The sequence below is a fragment of the Tupaia chinensis genome, unplaced genomic scaffold (assembly GCF_000334495.1).
Source record: "Tupaia chinensis unplaced genomic scaffold, TupChi_1.0 Scaffold000368_1, whole genome shotgun sequence".
Taxonomy (NCBI): domain Eukaryota; kingdom Metazoa; phylum Chordata; class Mammalia; order Scandentia; family Tupaiidae; genus Tupaia; species Tupaia belangeri.
The window spans coordinates 1,031,701-1,051,289 of NW_006159865.1; the positions used below are offsets into that span (position 1 = coordinate 1,031,701).

General features: G+C 42.3%; 1 protein-coding gene and 1 pseudogene across 4 annotated transcripts in view; both read left to right on the top strand.

Moving 5' to 3' along the window:
• The first annotated feature begins 9,774 nt into the window (after nucleotides 1-9,774).
• On the top strand, nucleotides 9,775-10,547 carry LOC106735382 (40S ribosomal protein S29 pseudogene; annotated as a pseudogene).
• Nucleotides 10,548-10,716: 169 nt separating this feature from the next.
• SLC4A7 (solute carrier family 4 member 7) overlaps nucleotides 10,717-19,589 on the top strand; it is a 67,706-nt gene continuing 58,833 nt past the window's right edge. For 3 of the 4 annotated variants that reach the window (XM_006153308.2, XM_006153309.2, XM_027773761.1), the window contains exons 1-2: nucleotides 10,717-10,797; nucleotides 16,676-16,822. The gene's annotated coding sequence lies outside the window, so the exon portion shown is untranslated. Of the gene's footprint in view, nucleotides 10,798-16,675; nucleotides 16,823-19,589 lie in introns of those variants that run through there. The other variant, XM_027773760.1, reaches the window with a different exon arrangement.

Here is a 19,589-nt window from a genome sequence, read left to right on the forward strand (position 1 = left end):
TATAATTTATAACTTATTAAATCTGTTGTTAATACAGGTGTAAGTCCATTGGGATAAATTTAGTGATATTATTAAAAGGCAAAGCTCCCTTCGCATGAGAACATTCTGGAAGGTTTCCCGAAATTAAACGAAAGGTCCAGATTTAACTGACCATGTTGCTGCCAATTTATCGGCTGAGATCCACGTGGACACATCCATCCACACGTACCCTTGGGGTACAGTCTCTCCTGGGCTAACCCTGCAGTTGGAAGCTGGTGGATTCCTCCCTCCTTTGGTGTTTTCGGTTATCACTAAGTGTGCATTTCTTTCCAAGGCTGTTGTGCTGTGACCCGGTGTTAGTTGTAGTTATTAGCGGGGAGGATTAGGTAACTTAGAAGCCAGTGTGATTGGCTGTACCAGAAAAGGAACTTAGAAGAGTTCATCTCTGCAAAGCGCGGTGACCTCAATCAGTATGTGCTCACGGTGCCCAGAGTCTTCAGGGGGCTCGCTGCCTTTACGTCATCAGAAACGAGGCATTTCTTTAGGGCCATGGAACGATACTGTCCTATGGCCATGCCGCAATCCCTTCTCCATTCTCCTCTCGGGATCTTGGGCACGCATGCACATACGCCCAGTGTGAGTTTAAGCCACCAGGTCCGGGACTCGAACCACAGTCGACTAAATGGGAGTCCAGCGACATAGCTGTTATGCTAACTGCTGGTCCCTGAACTGGGATTTTTAAATATATTCAAACCAAAAACCAGATTGACCCTAGTAGGAAATAGGAGAATCCAGAGATTTGTAAAAGTTAAAACAACACCATTTTTTCACTAAAAAGTTTTTTGTAATGAAAATAGTTATTTTTCATTGAAATGCTAGGTATGTTAACTTATAATGACTTTATTGTTTTTAAATGACTCTTAAGTATTTTAAAGTTCCCTCCGTTTTAAATCTAATACAGTAATTACAGACATCTAATTATAGTAAATAGAAACAAAGGGACTTTGAGGTTGTCAGAAATTTCTGAATATAAAAAGATCCTGAGTCCAAAAGCGAGACGGAATGGTGCCCACTTTCTTTTCCTGTTTAGCTGATGTTCACACGAATGCTTCGTTTTGGGCTAAAATGATAACTATAATTTATAACTTATTAAATCTGTTGTTAATACAGGTGTAAGTCCATTGGGATAAATTTAGTGATATTATTAAAAGGCAAAGCTCCCTTCGCATGAGAACATTCTGGAAGGTTTCCCGAAATTAAACGAAAGGTCCAGATTTAACTGACCATGTTGCTGCCAATTTATCGGCTGAGATCCACGTGGACACATCCATCCACACGTACCCTTGGGGTACAGTCTCTCCTGGGCTAACCCTGCAGTTGGAAGCTGGTGGATTCCTCCCTCCTTTGGTGTTTTCGGTTATCACTAAGTGTGCATTTCTTTCCAAGGCTGTTGTGCTGTGACCCGGTGTTAGTTGTAGTTATTAGCGGGGAGGATTAGGTAACTTAGAAGCCAGTGTGATTGGCTGTACCAGAAAAGGAACTTAGAAGAGTTCATCTCTGCAAAGCGCGGTGACCTCAATCAGTATGTGCTCACGGTGCCCAGAGTCTTCAGGGGGCTCGCTGCCTTTACGTCATCAGAAACGAGGCATTTCTTTAGGGCCATGGAACGATACTGTCCGGAGAAGAAGTTACCCGTATGTACCTCATTCAGATCTTGTATGTTCTTTACCAACAAGTCGGAGTCTTTCAAAGTCGAATTGTGAAGCTTGAAGAAATGCCAGGCTTATTAGTGCCAGCTTAGAATAGTATGATCCTCTGTGTCCTTGGCTGTGGGAGTCACTCGCTGGAGAGTCAATCCTCATATAAAGTTAGAAATGTTTGTAGCATCTTGATTCTTTGATAAGATTTGTTCTTAGTACCTGAAAAGAGTCTTTAAAAGTTGCCTTAGGTATTAGGAGAGTACATTTTAGTGGTTAAGTATGTTGAAGCTACACTGAAGTGTTCGGTGACTGTAAAATCGCTCCGGATGGTGGTCATACTCTATGGGAGGTGTTACTTTTGGGCTGTAGCCATACATGTTTATTATAATGGAAATGTTCATTTGTGATAGGGATCCCTGATGGCTGTTTTAATCATGGATTTCGCAAACCTCAGGGCATCGAGGATATCAGTCTAGGCTTCTGGTATATTTTAAAATAACTTTTCAGTACTTCTCTCCTAGCACTCTGCTTTTGGCATACTGCATCCATTTTTGGATAATCTGACCAAGGAAAATATAAACGATGGATTTTTGCTTTTTTTCAGGCAAGATAAATGACTCTTGACAGGAATTAGTCAGATGTGTTACGTAGTTATAAAATCTGTTGGTAGCAAAACTAGATTTGTTTTTGCTGGGATTTCTATTTGAATTGAATTTTGATTTTATCATGGGCTGATGCTGGGCTCTTTGGCTTATAAACTGATTTATTAATTTTCAAAATATCAACTGCCTGTATTTGAGCTTCAGTTGTGCTCATAAAGAATCATAAGTGGATCCAATAAAATTTCAGCAATTCTTGGGTCTTCTGAAGCGTGCTGAACATTGAGCAAGATTTCCTAGTGTACTCGTACTCGCTTACCTAGGGCCGGCGCTGCCTGATGCTGGGAACACGGTGGTGAGAACCACAGGCGGGCTTTCTCGGAACTCGCTGTGCAGCCCAGATGCAGCAGGTGGATGTAGCTGCATGAGTGTTCCCTTACCAGTTAACAAGTACTGTAAAGAAGAAGTACTGTATCTTTCTTTATGTGTCACAGCGACTTTGTTCTGTAGTCTAGTAAATAACTCATCATCCTGACCTTTTTTTTAAAGAGAGTTTTGCTATAGGGCACATACACTCACTAGAGAAACAGAGAGACAGAAAGTGAGAAATCACCCCCCAGGGGGCATGGCCACACCGCAATCCCTTCTCCTCCATTCTCTTCCTCGGATTTTGGGTTCACACGGATATACGCACACACATCCGGGATGGGTTTTAAGTTGCCGATTCTGGGACTCGAACTGCGGCCGATCACATGACAGTCCGGCAACGTAACCACTATGCAATCTACTGGTCCCCTGACTTGGCTTTAATTTGAGTTAATTTCACTAACGCTGTGGTCTTAAGCAGGTCACCGAAGCAGTGTGTGGTGCTCTTTCTTTATTCTGAGAAATGAGAAAATTGAAGTAGAAAGGAAAGCCTATCTTCCATGTATCCATCTGTGAGGTTTCATTTATTCATTAGAAATGGAAAAGATAATTCATTTACCTTGATTTTTGTTTTATCATGGGGGAGGTCACATCTTAACTGTACATCAACTGTAAGACATCAGATTATGTGTTACAGTTTTTCATTGATAGATGTATCCCCCTTGCATGGGGTAATAACCAGCACAAGGTACACGCTCCTTAGGTATTTGTTGAGTGAATGGATGGATTCCTTAGTTTCCTTTCCCTAAGGGAATGAGGTTTCTTTCTTGGGGAACAGGGGTATTATCCATAGACAGAATAGGCACCCTATTACCGAGGGAGTTCTTCACTGTCTCTGATTGGGTTTCAGTAGAAAAATACAGCAGAGCCCTCAGAATACTCAGTTTATGGTAACCCATGCTGATTGAAGCGGGGGTAGGGGTAGGGTCCTGGGTACAATACTCAACAGACTTCTTTTGCTGAAAGATACTTACTGGATTTCTTTTCTCTCCTGCCTGGTCACATTCTCCCTCAAATCCAGCATAGAATGTGCTTTTCTATACATATTATTAAGAAAGTTATGAGACAGTTAAGACAGCCAATTTTGGAAGTAGCTTTTCTTTTTGGAGAGGTTTTTGCTATAGGGCACATGTGCTTGCCAGAAAGACAGAGACAGAGAGACAGAAAGCGAGAAATCAGCCCCCGGGGGGATGGTCACGCTGCAATCCCTTCTCCTCCATTCTCCTCTCGGGATCTTGGGCATGCATGCACACGCGCCTGGCGTGAGTTTAAGCCACCGGGTCCAGGACTCGAACCGCAGTCGACTACATGGGAGTCCAGCGACATAGCCATTACGCCAACTGTTAGTCCCTGGAAGTAGATTTTTAAAATTCTCACTTCTGCTAATAAATTTGTACATGCTTGATAAAATCGGAGCTTCCTATGGCTGTTGGTATGTGTGTGGCTGTGTTGGAACTGGAGTGAGCGGGTCTCCGCCCAGGACTCGGTATAAAAACTATCCATGGTTAGGGCTCCTATAAAAAGTATCCCTGATTAGGACTCAGAGTAAAAAGTATCCATGGTAAAAAGTATCCATGGTTAGGACTCCAGTATAAAAAGTATCCATGATTTGTAACTCAGGTAGAGCCTTGATGCTTTCTGCTTGGCGGTGGCTCTTGTGCCGTTTAACCTTAAAGGGTCTGACAAAACCGTGTCACTGACTGTGTCTCTTGGTTACTGGAGGCTCTTAGTACTCGCCAGTTTTCATTCCACTTCCCTTTTTGAGTTCTCTTTGTTCAGTTTCTTCACTTTTCCCCACTTGTCTTCAAATTGCCTTTAGTTCTAACCGTTATAATTGAAATAAAAGTTTCTGAAGCTTTTTGTTCCAGCGTTAGAATCTGTGCAGTGTCCCCTCTTTCTGGAGACAAAGCATTTTCCCCAAGGCATTTAATGTTTTCTTGTGGGAATCATTGAATTGTCCGAGTTTAACACTTGTGATGCAGTGTTTTTTTTTTTTTTTTTGAGAGGTTTTTGCTATAGGGCGTGTGCGCTAGCCAGACAGACAGAGACAGAGAGACAGAAAGTGAGAAATCACCCCCCAGGGGGATGGCCACGCCGCAATCCCTTCTCCTCCATTCTCCTCTCGGGATCTTGGGCACGCACGCACATACGCCTGGTGTGAGTTTTAAGCCACTGGGTCCGGGACTCGAACCGTGGTCGACTACATGGGAGTCCAGCGACATAGCCATTATGCTAACTGCTGGTCCCGATGCAGTGTTTCTGTGTACCTTTACTCTGTGTCTGTGTATAATATATATGCATATTTCATATATTATAATATATTATATAACACATTTTACATATATCTAAAATATAACATGTCATATATACTATATCATATAACATATATTAACAATATATGTAATATATAATATGATATACAATGCATATATGACATGACATACACAGCATATAATATATATGTTATAAGACATATAATATATCATATATAACATATCTAATATATAAATACATTTATTTGTAATGTGTATGATATATGTATAATATATCTAATATATATATTATTTTTAATATATATATTAGAAAGAGAGAAAGCCACCAGGTCTGGGATTTGAACCACAGTCAGCCATGTGCAGTCCAGTGTCCAAACCACTATGTCACCAGTCGGCCCCCAATGTTACATTTATTTTAATTAGGAAATTAGTAATTGTTTTAGTAGCTGTAAGGCTTCTCCAACTAACCTTGCTTTAAATCTGTTCGATAGATGAGCAAGAATCCTGAGAGAAAAATGGAATAGTATTACTCGGATTTGGTAAAAATGCGGGTGTCTTCTGGGGGCTATGCACTTGTGCTTGGCTCTTCTGGGTGATATCCTGTCTCACAACTTTTTTTTTTTTCCCCGCTGTAGGAAGAAGGGAGGGAAAAGACAGAGAAGGAACGGGAAAGCGCCCCACGGGGATAGCCTTCTCTCTTCTCCTCTCAGGATTTTGGGCACACACATACAAACATCCAGCATATTTTTCAAGCTGCCCGGTCTGGGACTGGGACTGTGTGGTCAGTCGTGTGGGATCCAGCCACATTAGCCTCCACGCCATCTGCTGGCCCCCTGCAACTCCTCAAGGTCAATACTACCAACTGGATAATAGGTTGTAGATTATTTTAATGCCAGTATGCAGAGAGAGTCCTCTTTTTTTTTTTTTTTTTTTTTATCAATAGCTTGTATTTCATTGGGTCCTGTGCCTTAGTTTATTTCAAGTTTTCTCTCTTAAAGAATATATTCCTTACTAGTAAATGTTCCTTCAATAAGGAATGGGCCATTTCTAGACTTTTCCTATACAATAACTGCTGCAGCACATAACCTTGTATATTGTCATTTCATAGACAGAGAATTAAAATTTTGTGAATGATCTTACATAGATAATTTTTAAAAAGTGTTTTCCATTGGGCATGTGTGCTCACCAGAGAGAGACTGCACGTGGCTGACTATGGTTCAGACCCCAGACAGTGGAAGGGAACGTGAGAAATCACCCCCTGGGGGATGGCCACTGCAGTCCCTTTCACTTCCGTTCTCCTCCTGGGATTTTGGTCACACACGCACATGTGCCTGGCATGATTTTTAAGCTGCTGGGTCCAGAACTTGAACTGTGGTTAGCCCTGTGGGAGTCCAGTGTGGTAACCACAGTGCCACCCGTTGGCCCCTACATGGATCATTCTTAAATCTGTGGTTTTCTGTGTTACAGCAGAGCGTATGATGGCCACACCACAATCCTTTTCCCCCCATTCTCCTCCTGAGGTTTTGGGCACAGATGCACACGTGCCTGGTGTGTGTTTCATGCTGCTGGTTCTGGGGCTTGACCTGCACAGTTGGCCGTGTGGGATCTAGTCACCTTACCACCATGCCACTGGCTGGCCCATTTTTCGTGTATATTTCTAAGAAGAACACAAAATTGTATTCTGTATTGTGTACTCTGTAACCTACTCTACATTAAGAAATATGGCTTAAAACATTGTCCTCAAATCCAGAAATGCCTTGCCTCTCAAAATACCAAATACCTTTGTTCCTTTTAAAAAGAAAAATGTCAGAAGGTGTGTCAGTTACTGGAGAGAGACAGATACACACAGGCAGAGAAAAAAGAGCTAGAAAGCACTGCACATGGGGGATGGCCACGCAGCAACCCCTTCTCCTCCATTCCTGCGTCTTTTCAGGACTTCAGCACAGGTGGACACATGCCTGGTGTATTTTCCGGCCGCCTCGCCTGGGTTTCCAGCTGAACGGTTGGCCATGTGGGTTCTGGCTCACATAGCCACAGGCCGTAGGTCGGCCCGCAGGTGTCTTTGTCCTGAGGAAATGTTTAATACACGGCTGCATAGACCCTGCATCCTTGCGGGCTTGCTTACTTCAAGATGGCCAGTTTATGTGGGCCCCTTCCGATCTGCGTGTTTAGCAGACTGTCTCACGTTCCACAGTTACTGAGAAGCAAGCGAGGTGACGCATTTCCGAGAAGGGAGAAACACAGATGTCTAACCACCCCCAGCGTTTTTTTTTTTTTTTAAACAGTGCTAGTGCTGTATACTTTTTAGACCTTAAACATTCTCATTGAAAACTGAAGCAGTAAGAACTTAACTTGCTTTTTTTTCAAACCCAGTTCTCTTTCCAGTAGCTCAGTTCTCAGTTTGTGGGTTCTAGAAGGCCCTTCCCCTCCGGCTTTTACTTTCCGTAATACTACATGAGGAAGCACTTGTACGTATGAAAATAGAATTTTGGCTTAGCTGTGTGGATATTTTTTAACGGAAATGGGATCTTATTTTGCTTTTCTACAGTGTGCTTTTTAACTGAACAATATATCTTTGAGATCTTTTTAGTACATTGAGATCCGCTTCCATTTTTGGGCTCTCTCTTCAAAAGGTTTTATGAGGTGGCCTTCTTAGTATTGACACACATTTTTGTTTCATTTTTATTCATATTTGGAAACAGTGCCTGAGTGAAAGTGAAAGTTCAGGCACGTTGCTGACTGGCTCAAGGCTTCACAGATAGTTCCTGCTAGAACCAGCTGGGTAGGCCACGGGAGGATGTGTGGACGGGTGCCCTTTGTTCCACACCACTCTCCGTGCACACGGGACACTTTCTGTGAGGGATGTTTACAGTCAAGGGGGATAGGTGTTTTAATAAATATAATAATATGTATAGTAATTAAATACATTTCAGAACAAGTATTATAATGATGACTCTTGTAGAAATTACCTGACTTCTTTTTTTAAAAAATAATTATTTTATGTATTAATTCATTTATTATTTTAATTTGACCAGAGAGAGAGACAGAGAGAGAGAAAGCTTGAGAAACCAAGCTGCCAGGTCCGAGACTCGAACCATGGTCAGCCATGTGGGAGTGTCCAGCACCTTAACCACCACGCCACCTGCTGGTCCCCCAAATTACCTGACTTATTTCTTGAGTGGGAGTTGACTTGTGTTGTTTAGTCCATTGAAAACAACTGCATTTTTGTTTGTTTGTTTGAAGGTGAGAGTTAAGTGTATTGTTTTGTTTTCTCTCTGGCGGTTGTGCAGGCTAAGTGGAAGTTAGGAATGAGAGCAGTTAATCCCTTTAGAATAGACAGTATGTCACCTCCCAGGGTACAGCTCCTGGACAAAGGGCCCCGTCTCTGGTACCTGCTGATGCTCAGGGAGTGATGACAGGTGCTGATGGGAGGTTAGCTAATGGTTTTAGAGGGTGACAACCGACAGTGACTGCTCTTCATTCTTGCACTTCATTGGCATTCAGTTTGATTCGGTTTCCTATTGGGCCTGTCCTTATTATGGAGGGGGTAGATGCTGTGTGTGAGGCAGTGAACTGATGAGCCCCACATGCTATTGTCCGTCTCCCTTCTCAGTCCCTGACATGAAATCGTCTCATAGTCTCAACAGCCTGCTCCGGCTTTAAATACGGAGAGGTAGCAAATAATTGAACTCCTGAGTTTCCTGTATTAAATTGAACACCCGTAGTTCAGAGTCATATTCAGGTGCCTCTTGATACCCACCTCTGTTTGGTTCTGCAGTTTGGACATCTAGCCTTCAAAAAGCAATGCTGAATGTGTAAGATTTGCATTAAAAAATTATTAGTTACTTTGTTATTTTTAGTTTTTAAGTTTGCTACAGGGCAAACCAGAGAGAGAGGGAGAGAGAGAGAGAAAGTGAGAAAACAAGCCACCAGATCCGAGACTTGAACTGCGGTCAGCCACATGGGAGTCCAGCACTGTAACCACCATGTCACCGATTGGCCTGTGCATTTTCTTAATGTACTGCGTTTGGTTCTTTGTTTTGAGTAATATGTAGTGAGAGTTTGGATAGCAAGGAATTTGAGAATTTATCCAGGTCAGTTCAACTCCACAGTTTATGGAGGGAGGATTTGGACATAGTTGGGGAGTGAGGAACGACGTATGTGAATGTACATTGTTCTTTACTGATGGAAGCCCAGACTTGCAGCCCAGCCCTGGTGGAGCTCAGCTAAGCCAAATGCTTCCTGGCATGGCCCAGTGGCCTGTGCTGGGCCCCGGTCCAGGGCGAGCCCCGGCAGGTCACCTAGAGCCCAGGAGTAGACTGGCACCTCTGTGAGGGAAAGGAATTCGCTCATCTCCTCTGTCTGCGGCACCAGACCTTAAATGTAACAAGCTCATAGTAAGTTGTTGATGGTTATAATGTTCCTTTGAAGGTTGTTACAGGTGAGAAGGGAAGTAAATCTAACACATTGTTCTTTTAAAAATGATTAATGCATGGGACTAGCAGTTGGCATAATGGCTGTCACTGAACTCCCATGTAGGCGACTGCAGTTCAAGTCCTGGATCCGGTGGCTTAAACTCACACCGGGTACATGTGCGTGCGTGCCCAAGATCCCGAGAGGAGAATGGAGGAGAAGGGATTGCGGCGTGGCCATCCCCCCTGGGGAGTGATTTCTTGCTTTCTGTCGCTCTGTCTCTCTCTGTCTTTCTGGCGAGTGCACGCACTCTATAGCAAAAACTTCTCCCCCCAAAATAAAAAAGGTTTATGCAGCATTTTACAATAAAAATATGCAATTTTTTGTTGGGTTGAAGAAGGGAAAAAATGAAAAGGTGGATTCTTGAAGGTAGAATTTTCACAACTGAAACTGGCACGGATTTTCCTTTGTGAGGAAATAAAAAGTCCTAACTTTCGTTGGCTCTTGGATAACTCGCTGGTAAACGTGGTTCTGCCTTTCAGGTATACTTCATCTTGACAGCTTTATTTCAGCCACAATCCAGTCCAGGATAGCCAGGTTAATAAATGCTTCCCTTTAAAGGATCTACGTACAAAAATCAAGAAAGAAAACATTCCATGTTGACATTTCAGCGTGCCCGTTCCCCAGATTTTCTTTAGTCTGTGATCCTGGAAGGCCTTTGTGTTGAAGGTTATGTGAATATTGCCAGTTACTTAGTAACCTCCACAGACGGGCACTTAAAATCTTTGTCACTTCAATTCTCACTGTGAAATTTTTTTTTATGTTCTATGTGAATAAAAAAAAAAGTACTTGTAAACACCTTTTAGAAAAATGTGTTTAGCGCTTTTGCTTCATTGCCCCGCCGAAAGCAGGATGGGTCATCAGCAGCTCTACGGGAGCCACCCGCGAAAATTCGGCCAGGGCTCTCGCTCATGCCGCGTGTGCTCGAACCGGCACGGTCTGATCCGGAAATAACGGCCTGTCAGTGTTTCTGTCAGTATGCGAAGGACAAAGGCTTCATCGAGTTGGACTAAATGATCTTCCTTGAATGGATTGTCCAAGATATGAACCCAGTGAAAGAAATCATGCTGGCTATTTGTATATAAAATAAAATAAAACCCTTCAATTTAAAAAAAAAAAAAAAGAAAAATGTGCTTAGCTATAAGAATACAGTTCTTTGAGAGAAGCAGTCTCTTATTTACTTATTTATTTATTTGCCATTTTAAATAATGCACGTAGCAGTAGAGATTAATTTCATGAGTAAATGAGAATCATTTGTTTTTTAGGGTCCTGATGAAGAAGCTGTTGTCGATCTTGGCAAAACCAGCTCAACCGTGAACACCAAGTTTGAAAAAGAAGAACTAGAAAGTGAGTTTGTTTAAAGTAACTTAGTACTTAGAAGAACAATCCACTAATTAATATTTGTTAATGTCCTGTTTAAGAGAGAATTTTGCTATAGGATACGCGCATTCCCTGGAAGAGACAGCGAAAGAGACAGACAGACAGACAAAAAGTGGGAAATCGCTCCCTGGGGGATGGCTGTGTTGCAGTCCCATCTCCTCCGTTCTCTTCCTGGGATCTTGGGCATGCATGCACAGGTACCCAGTGTAAGTTTTAAGCTGTTGGGTCTGGGACTCGAACCGCCATCGACAACGTTGGGGGTCCAGCGATATAACCGTTATACAATCTGCTGGTCCCAGTGTTGAAACATGTATTTTATGTGTATGTGAGGTAGAGCATGTATTTAGAAGAGTACTCAGGCCAGGGCCTCTGGCCAAGTGGTTAAAGGGAATTGGAGCTCATATGGAGCCCATATGGCTGACCATGGTTCGAGTCCTGGGCCTGGTGGCTTAAAAAACAGTGTCAGGCAAATTCCCAAAAGTGTAGACAGCAGGAGAAAGGACTGTGGCGTGACTTTTCTATTGGGGGTGCTTTCTCCTTCCACAGTCTCTTTCTGGTGAGAGCACGGATCGTCTGGCAATTAGAAGAGGGTTTAACTCTTTCCAGAATATAAAGAATAACAGGTCAGCAGATACTCATGTAACTACCACGCACATCTAGGAATAACATTGTCTAATTATTTATTCTTTGTTGAAAATATTGGCATGAGACAGTTTCAGAATGAAACTTTACTGATGGGTTACCATCACTTACCTTGGAAAATCGAAACCCCATCGTTACAAAACCAGGTAATTCTTCTATTTATGTTACTTCTGTCAGGGTGGATAATTTGCACTATGGGCAAGTTAGAATGCTGGACTAATCCGCCCCGGTCCTTACTTGTTGTCATTTTATATGTCTGTTACATCAGCCTTTTAAAATGCTACAATAACCTCAGCATAGGATTATGGAGCAGAGGAGTTATTTGCCCACTTGTCTCCCCCGAGTGGGAAGAAGTCCTGGCACATAGTTTCTGCTTTTCCTTTTGAACTCGTTTTAGATTTACAGAATAGCTGCAGAGATAGTACGGAGTGTTTCTGTGTAACTCCCTCAGGTTTCTTGAATGTTAATGTTTTGCATAACTTTCATACAATTGTGAAAAGTGAAGAAACCAGCCTGGGTTGCTCATTAATTCAGTTAGTACTTAGTGAGTTGATACTGTACCCTGAGCCAAACCACAGATTTTATTCAGATACCAGTGCTTAGGCATTTGCCATAGGGCATATGCACTTGCTAGAGAGACTCAGACAGAAAGCAAGAAATCACTCCCCAGGGGATGGCCACGCTGCAGGCCCTGCTCCATTCTCCTCTCGGGATCTTGGGCACGCACGCACATGCACCTGGCGTGAGTTTAAGCCACCGGGTCCAGAACTTGAACCGCAGTCGGCTACGTGGGAGTCCAGCGACATAGCCATTATGCCACCTGCTGGTCCTGAAATCCCCAGTTTTTTTCTACAAATGTTTTTCTCTTCCAGGATCCAGCTGATAGGTCAAATTTGGACAATACTTTTTTTTTGGGGGGGGGGATGTTTTGCTATAGGACATGTTTACTTGCTGGAGAGACAGAGACAGACAGAGAGAGAGAGAGAGAGAGAAAGTGAAGACTCACCCCCCCCAGGAGTATGTTGTGTCACATGCCAATCTCCTCCCTTTTCCTCTTGGGATCTTGGGCATCCACACACACGTGCCTGGTGTGATTTTCAAGTCACCGGGTCCGGGATTTGAACTGCAATAAGCCATGTGGAAGTCCAGCGACATAACCACAATTTCATCTGCTGGCCCCTGACATACATTTAATTAATGAATCACTTGCCACCTATTGTCTGTCAGTCCTCAAATGCACATGCCCTGTAGTGCGAAATAGGAACGGAACAATGCTGGACTATGTCCCTCGGTTACCGGGGCCGCTTCGTCACCCAGGCCCTTCGCTCTGCACCCTTTATACAGATACTAGTTTTGGTATCAAGTGTGAAGGCGTGATCAACTGGAATCATCTTTTATTTTTTTTTTTTTAGAGGTTTTTGCTATAGGGCACGTGCACTCATCAGAAAGAGAGAGACAGAGAGACAGAAAGTGAGAAATCACCCCCCGGGGAGGATGGCCACACTGTAATCGCTTCTCCACTCTCCTTTTGGGATCTTGGGCACGCACGCACACACGCCCGACGTGAGTTTAAGCCACCAGGTCCCGGACTCGAATCACAGTCTGCTACGTGGGAGTCCAGTGACATAGTCATTATGCCAACTGCTGGTCCCTTAAATCACCTTTTGATGGAATAAAGAAAAGTGAAAGAAAAAGGGAAAAAATTGTAATGAGGACACTTAAGGCAATAATAGAAACTGCAAACATAATACTGCTCAGTCTCGGAAACTTTGTTTTCTGTTGTGTTCTTATTTATTTTATGTGGTCGTTCTAACCTACAGACTCATAGAATTATTTTTATCCTGGTGCATGGGGGCTCGTGTGCCAAGACCCATTCATGCTAATTGGAGTAACAGCTTCGTAATTCTTAGTCCAAGGGTGGGAATTTGACTCAGATTTCCACTATTCTTGGTGTTCAGAAGGAAAGTTTCACAAAAACAAAAAATTGTAAAACCATTGAATTTGTTAGAGGTTTTTATTTTTTAAGAATTATTTTATTTAACTTTATTATTACTCTTATTTAATATTGACCAGAGAGAGGCAGAGACAGAGATAGAGAGAAAGTGAGAAAGCAAGCCACCAGATCCGCAGCTTGAACCTCAGCTGACCACGTGGGAGTCTAGCACCTTTTACCACCACACCACCTGCTGGCCTCAGGGTTTTTTTTTTTTTTTAACCTTTTTAACGTAAGTTACATAACATAAAATTTACCTTTTAAAATGTATTTTTCCTCCAGTGTATTCATTATATTGTACAGCCATCACCATTCTCTAAGTTCCGAAATAGTTCTGTCACTCCCCCCTAAAAAAAGAATAACCCTCTGTAATTAATTTTTACATCTGAAAGTTCTGGGAAGATTTTTTTCTAATAATTGAGATTTGATTTCTTTTTTTTAAAATTATTTTAAAAAATCTTCTTCTTATTCAGTTTGACCAGAGAGAAACAGAGAGAGAGAGGAAGGGTGATAGTGAGAAAGAAGCCACCAGGCCCAGGGCTCAAACTGTGTTCAGCCACGTCGGAGTCCAGTACCTTAACCACCATGCCACATGTTGACCCCAATTTTTTTTTCTGTCATTAAAAGAATTTCGCCATAGGGTGCATATGCTTGCTGGAGAGAGACAGAGAAACAGAGAAGGGAAAATGAGAAAGCGCTGTCCTGCAGGAATGAACACACCACCTTCCCTCTGTCTCCATTCTCCTCTTGGGATTTTGGGCACTCATGCACACAAACCCAGTGTGTTTTTTAAGCTGCTGGGTCCAGGACTCAAAACTGCATAGCGATGTGGGACCAGCTGCCTTACCTACCTTGTCATCGGTTGGCCTGAGGTTTAATTTCTGTAGATATTTAAAAAGTACTTACCATGTGTCATGCAGAATACTGGGTACGAGAGATGTTTAAAGAATACTTGTCGTTCAGTGTGTTCCCGTAAGTCTAGCCCTGGTTTAGCTTAAAAGGTGATTACTGATTTTATTGACGGTACGTTGCCCGCTGACAACGTGTCACCGTTTCAGCCTCAGCTGAAAATGTGTCAGGCAAGTCAGATTTTTCACTGCCCTGAGCGTGTCTGTAAACGACTGTGGAGTTGCCAGAGGTATTGATCTGACAGTTTTAGTGCGTCAACAGATTGGTAGTAATGGAACCCAGGAAGGAGAAGGATCGACCGTACTTTCCAATCTCATTAAAGGGTGAGAGGAGATCAACATTTATTTTCTATCTCAGGGTGTTTGTTAGGAAAACCGTCTTTTTAACTTCTCATTTTGGTCATATTACTATGTATGTATGTATTTATTTATTTATATAGAAAGCATGTGTGCACCCCTGAGAGAGACAGAGAGACAGAGAGAGGGAGAGGGAAAGTGAGAAAGCACCCCTCCTGGGGCTGGCCCTGCTGCAGCAGCTTCTCTCCATGCTCTTCTCCGGGCTCGGGCCCGCGTGCACACGGCCTGGGTAGTTGGCCATGTGGGATCCAGCCGCCTTAACCACTTCCCACTGGCTGCCCTACTTTGTAACTCTGTACATAAGGGCAAAAAGCAACTTTCCGATGAGCTTGTAGTCTGTATCTCACGTCTCTCAACCTAGTGGAGGTAGAAGCCTCATTTAAATGTTTAAGGAACACTTCCTGCCTCACGCGAGCTCTCTCGTTCCCTGACTCTGTCTCATGCAGCAGCTGTCTTGCTGGTTAGAGTAGAGTCAGGATGCCGCCATGTCAGCAGTAGTTTCTATTCTAAAGTCATACTGTAACTTTGTTTATTTTTTTTTAAAGTCTTTTTTTATTTAACATTTACTGATTGATTGGTTGATTTTAATTTGGCCAGAGAGGGACAGAGTGAGAGAAAGAGGGAAAGTGAGGAGGCAAGCCACCGGGTCTGGGATTCGAAACGCCCTGGACCACGTGGGAGTCCAGCGCCTTTAACCGCCATGCCACCTGCCACTTTGTTGATATTTTCATCATATCTTGACAGTGTCTGCCAGTTAATGGGAGTATTTGGATCATTTATATTTTTTCTTTTTTAATTTTCTCATGGGTGCATGTACTTGCTGGAGGGGGGTAGGGGCAGATTGAGAAAGCTCCATCCATGGAGCATGTTCACGCCACAGTCCCTTCACGTCTTCCCTCATCAGGATTTTGGGAATCACACAGACCTGCCTGGCATGCTTTTCAAGCTGCTGGGTTCAGGACTCAACCGTGCGGTGGGTCATGTGAGCTGCCTTAACCACCAGGTCATGGGTTGCCCTTAATATATACCCCCCCTCAGTTGTCAGAGGTCATGTGAACTCACCAGAGAGACAGAGAAAAAGGAAGAAAGAGCCCCTTACTGAGGCATGGTTACGCCACGAACCCTTCTCTTCTGTTCCTCCACCCCGTCAGGATTTAGGGCATGTACACACGCATGCCTGGCATGTGTTGGAAGCTGCCGGGGCTAGATCCTAACCCTGGTCAGCCATGTGTGGTCTAACCTCCTTAACCACTAGGCCAGGGGTCAGTCCTGTCCCGCTTACAAGTTGCTGTTAATAACTTGGACCTTGCTGATTTGAGGTTTACAAAGCACTAAAGATTTAGTAGTTGAATATTTACAAACAGTTGGGTATATTATATTTATTATGGAGTTTTTAATCCATTATTAAAACACATCTCTGAGGGGTAGACCATGGCATCAGGACCTTGTCGGGAATGTTCTTTCTGTTTCTCTTCCTCTCTTCCTCTCACTCATGTATATAAATAAACTTTAAAAGAAAGGAAAAACACCTTTTAAAGACCTCTTCTAACTAGGGTTGGCCATAAATGTAGATAAAATAAATTTGTGTCTACATATTATGATTTCAGGTGGACAAGGCTCCTCTTCCTTCTTAAAATAATAATCTTAGATATGCAAGCTCGTGTTTACATGAATAATCTGTATATCTCATGTATACTCAGTCTTAGCCCAAGGGCCGAGCAGTGATTATATCTAATGTAAATGATCAATTAAAGGTATTAGCTCTTGGCATAAAGTTCTATGTTCTCTATCAAATAAGAGAAGAAATTGAAGGCCACCATGGTTAATCACACAAACTTAAATGTAGTTCTTTGTAACCAGAGTGAACTTTATGGTGCTTCCGTGTATATGACTTTTTCATTTTCATTTTGGAAAACCAGTAATATGTTCCCGAACCTTTTGCTAGGTCATCGTGCTGTATATATCGGTGTTCACGTCCCGTTTAGTAAGGAAAGTCGTCGGCGTCATAAACATCGTGGACACAAACATCACCACCGGAGGAGGAAAGATAAAGAGTCGGATAAAGAAGATGGACGGGAGTCTCCTTCTTATGGTGAGAAAACGGTCGTTCTCTTGTTCATGGTGTAAAGTTCTTCCCTGGAAAATACCTGATTTCTTCATTGACTCTTTCCTTTTTAAAATTGTGTGTCTGCGATAATTTAGACAGACTCTAGGGAATACTAACTGAAGGAAGAATTTTTTTTTTTTCAAGTGTAAGAAGATGTAAGAAAAGTATTTAGTGGTGTAAGTGAAAAAAATGGAGGGCTTTGGTATTTTTCATCGTTTTACAGCCCAGAAACTGAAAGCTAGGACTTGTTGCTTAGACTCCGGTGTAGGAGGTTTTTTTTTTTTTTTTCTCCTTTTCGCTATCATTTGATTACTTACATATGCATTGAATATCCGTCTGGAATCTTGAGATTACTAGAAGGGATTGCAGCTTTTTTTTTTTTCCTCCTTTTTTGGCCAAGAGATTTTATTCACTAGCTTGGATTACAAGGCGGACAGCCTGCTATCAGATACTAATTCTGGACTAAATATTAAGCTGGGACCACAGGTGTATGCCGCCATGTTCAGCTTTTAGGGTGGGCCAGGAATTGAACCTGGCCTCCTGTTGGCCTCAGCAGTGTGCAGTGTGTATTATTGTGGGATTTTGAAATGGGGATCTTTTCTTGGATTCTGCAGGTAAGCCTCATATAGTCACAGGGCTCCTCAGTAAGAGGAAAGCAAATCAGGCAGGAAGTAGATGAGACAAAAGAATATAGTGGTTGTAGTGATACGTGGAAGGGGTTCTGACCCTATGTAAGTAGCCTTTAGAATCTGGAAAAGAAAATAGAGTTTCTCCATAGTCTCCAGAAGGAGCAACCAGTCCTGTCAAAACCAAGGCTGTAGCCCTGTAAGACGTCACATATGGACTTCTGGTTTTCAGAACTATAAGAGAATAAGTGTGTGTTGTGTAAGCTACTAGGTTTGTGGTAATTTGTTACAGCAAAAATATGAAAGCAGTATGTGTGGTTGGTTTAAAACTGAAATATCTATCAATGTAAATAATCACATTAGCAATATAAAGGAAAAAAAAACTAATCATGTCAGTAGGTCCAAAAAATGCTTTTATCAAAATTTAACCTCTGTTCATGGTAAAACCTGCAGCAAACTAGGAATAGAAGGAAACTTCCTCAGTTTGATAAAGGACATCTATTAAACTCCCTCTCGCCCCCCAAACCTGCAGTAAACATCACATTTAGTGGTGAAAGACTGAGTGCATTCCTTTTACGATTTGGTAAAAAAAAGGAAAGGACATTCCTCTTTCACCACTTATATATGTGATTTGCTGGAGCACCTAGCCTGAGTAATAAGGCAAGAAAAGAATAAAGGGCATGTAGATTACAGTAAAAGAAGTAAATTGTTCTTTATTCACAAATACAGGATCATTTAGGCAGCAAATTCTAAGCAGTATACAAACTGACAGCAAAGTGGCAAGATACAAAATCAATTATATTTCTGTATACTAGCAATACATAATCAGAAATTGAAACGGAAAATACCAAAAAACACATTATTTAGGGATAAATCTGGCAAAACAATGTGTAAGACCTAAATATTGGATTATTCAAACCATTAGAAAGTTCATTCACTTTTTTGTCTTGCATACACAGTCACATGTTAGAAAATTCTCAGACTTTTTTTTTTTCTCATATCGCCTCTTTCCTTGTTTTGTATGTTTCTCCTCTTTCTGGAATTCTTCCTGTTGTACCTTCTTATTTCGTTCTCTTCCTTGTATTTAAAGCTGATTTTATTTATTTCTTCCATAGTGAGAGACACAGACAGAGGCAGTTAGCCCAGCAGGATCTTGAAGAGACAGTCTACCCAGACTTAAGCCAGCCCTGGATCAGATGGGCATGCTCATGGCCACAGGACTCAGGGAGGTGTCCGGACACAAACTGGGAACCTCCCATGCGAGTCAGCCTCTCAGAATGTTGCATCTTATTGCTGCACCACCATCTGGCCTCTGTTCTCCATTTAATTTCTTGTTCATCTTTCAGAGGTTTTAATTATAGGGCATGTGTACACACCGAAGACAGCGACAAAGAGGAGACACAGAGAGAAAGTGAGAAATCACCCCCCAGGGTTGATGGCTATGCCACAATACCTTCTCCTCCTGGCACCTTAGGCATGCACATACATGTGCCCAGTGTGATTTTCAAGTCACCGTGTCTGGGACTCAAAGAGCAGTTGGCCATGTGGAACTTTGGTAACGTAACCACTACGCCATCTGCTGGCCGCTATTCTTCATTTTTTAACTTTTGTGTTTTCCATATTCGTATCTCTTGTTTCTGCCTTCAGTGTAATTTTGTAAGATCTTTTTCTTTAATAATTACCTCTGATCTGCTCTTGAACCAGTTAAAAGATTTGTGTTATTTCATCCACAGTGCCTGGAGGACTGTTTCCTCAGGTATACATTTTGAGTATGAATTCATCTCTCATATCTAGTGGAGTTTGATTTTGGTTTTAACTTATGCCTGTGGTAGTTCAATTGATTGTTTGGGAGTCCTAAGGCTTTCAACTGTCCCAGATTATTATTTTTAATATCTCTGTTTGGAGATCCTGTTTCACACAAGTAGTTAATTTCAGCTGCCAAGAAGGAATCGGCGATTTCTTGCAGTGACTTTTCCACTTCCCAAACCCAAGCTGATGGAGTTTTATGTCTCCATGATAGTAGGAGCAGTTTCTGTAGTTCTGAGGCTCTGAGTTTTCTCATTATGTTTTGAGCGTGGAGATTTTCCTTTTTTTTTTTTTTTTTTTGTAGTATGGCCATCCCCCAG